This window comes from Zootoca vivipara, chromosome 7, assembly GCF_965207765.1.
Source record: "Zootoca vivipara chromosome 7, rZooViv2.hap1.1, whole genome shotgun sequence".
Classification (NCBI taxonomy): domain Eukaryota; kingdom Metazoa; phylum Chordata; class Lepidosauria; order Squamata; family Lacertidae; genus Zootoca; species Zootoca vivipara.
The window spans coordinates 49,988,991-49,991,600 of NC_142590.1; positions in this window are offsets into that span (position 1 = coordinate 49,988,991).

A 2,610-nucleotide genomic window follows, 5' to 3' on the forward strand; every position below is an offset into this window, starting at 1 on the left:
TAGATCATCTTGCCTTAAACTCTCTCGTCTACTTGAAATCACTGTAGTAGTTATCAAATACCTTCATACCTACTGGGAAACTCATTTGAATGCCAGCGTTTATGTGGTCAACATGCACAAGAGGAAATAATCCTACAAAACTTTTAGGAAGAAAATGTAACGACGCCCCCCAAAGCTGAATGACCACAGAACACTGGCGGGGGGGGGGGAAACCATGGAGGAGGGAAAATATTATAAACCACCCTGGAAGACGGTGTGGCTGATTGGCTGGTAGGACATCCATGCTGCAACCTTTTGTTGCAGGTCCCAGTTGCTAATTACTGTTTGACACTGTCAAGCAGTGTCGCCGAAGAATTGATGCTTTTGAATTGTGGTGCTGGAGGAGACTCTTGAGAGTCCCTTGGACTGCAAGAAGATCAAACCTATCCATTCTTAAGGAAATCAGCCCTGAGTGCTCCCTGGAAGGACAGATCGTGAAGCTGAGGCTCCAATACTTTGGCCACCTCATGAGAAGAGAAGAATCCTTGGAAAAGACCCTGATGTTGGGAAAGATTGAGGGCACTAGGAGAAGGGGACGTCAGAGGACAAGATGGTTGGACAGTGTTCTCGAAGCTACGAACATGAGTTTGACCAAACTGCGGGAGGCAGTGCAAGACAGGAGTGCCTGGCGTGCTCTGGTCCATGGGGTCACGAGGAGTCGGACACGACTAAACGACTAAACAACAACAACAACTGTCAAGCGACTGAAATCAAATGCCATTAGAGGTCAAGCCGTGCTTTCAAATGTTTTGACGAACACTTGAATATGCAGAAATTTCTGATGTGTTATTCAGGGCCGGCATTCAACAGGAATCTTTTTTGGAAGCAAACAGCTTTCAGCTGAAGCTTGGATTCTTTTGCTCTGAAGCCCTCCTGTGAGCAGGGGCTGCCAAGCTGCTGCCGTCCAGAGGGGGGCTGGAACTGTTACTCTCACCAGCTGCGGCCAGCCCATGCTGGCTGGGACTGAGGAGAGCCATAGCCCGAACTGTGTGGAGGGCACCAAGTTGAGGAAAGCTGCTCTAAGCAAACAGCGGGGAAAGCGAGGCCTTTTTAGGGCCTCAGGCTCCGGCAAGGTGTGCTGGAGCTGCCGCCTCCTACCTGTGCTCCCAAGATTATGGAGGCTGCTCTACATGCAGAACTAGTGTGTGGAGATGACGCACTGCTAAACAGAGGAACCATTCTTGAAGCTGTGGAGCACGCCCTTGGCCCAGAGCGATAGGAATGTTTGCTTTTCTCTGCTCCTGTTGTACTGTGCCAAAGCAGGCAGCACGTAGACAAGAAGACAGCAGAGCCCAGCTAGAGGGGGTGGGGTCAGGCCTTGCATTCCCACTGAGCAGCTTGAAGGGCATGGCTGGCTTTGGAAGGGGAGAGAGTTGTGCAGGGCAGACAGCTAGCTAAGCTACAGTCCTAGAGGGTCTCCTTTCCTTGGAGCAGGGAATTGGAAGGCAAGGAATTCGTATTCCAGGTCAATGTGAATGTCAAGTAGGGATGGGTTCATCTGCCTATTTTTTGATTCTCTCGGTTTCTTCTTTTTCCAGCCTTAAATTCAGATGTCCATATTTATGCTTCAGTGTTTTGTTTTGTTTTTAAAAAGAAACTTTTAAAAACAAGTTATGAAATTCATCAACGTCTTAATAGATTTTACTGCAAATTTCTCCTAGTTTCTTATTCAGTTTTACTGAATGTACACATTTTTTGCACAACAGTTTTCCCTTTAAAATGCATTTCTGTGTGTCACTTTCACTAACATGTGCACTTAAATGCAGTTTGTCTCAATATAGGCATTTTTTGTGCACATTGCTTGGATGGAGAACTGCATTGCAAAATTCAGAGAAATGCAAATTTCGAAAAGATGGCCGTGTTTTGGTTTGGGTATTGCTCCAGGAAGTGCAGATTAGGTAGGCTTGCCATTCCATGTGAATTGAATCAAAATTCTTCCCATCCCTAATGTGAAATTATCAGTAAATGGAAGTCTGGGCCAAAGGCAAACTTGTGCTGCTGTTGATTTTTCTCCCAAAGGAAAATTTACATTTTTCTCTCTGCAAAAATATGTATCGATCCTTTAACATATTGACACAAATAATAACTATCTGTCTGTCTGTCTATCTAAAGGTATACTTCAAAATGCTTCCAAAGTTTATCCAGGCATTGCTAGATTAGTGTGATGATATTTGTCTTAAATATATTGCCATAATATGAACCATACTGCTGGGGATATTTGAAGCTTTTCCCAGGTACTGTGTGAAGTGCCAAGAAAACCTAAGACAATATTTGATCAGAGATCATGGTGGCCCACAGAAAATGAATGTGCGTACCATGGGGCAATAAGAGCTTTGAATCTATATTATCTGCATTCAGCTCTGCTGGCTTCTTCTTTTTCTTTCCTGCCCAAGATTGATGTGGAAGGTTTGAAGTGCTAATTTGGAGTCATCAGCACCTCATTCCCCCAGTACCCTTTCTCTTTGAGAACAGTAGCCCTACTGTCTGTCAGGAGATGTTCCTAACTCATGCTCTTAAATTGTATTTTATTGTACATCTGTTGTTTGGCTTGTAAATGCCTCTAGGGACATG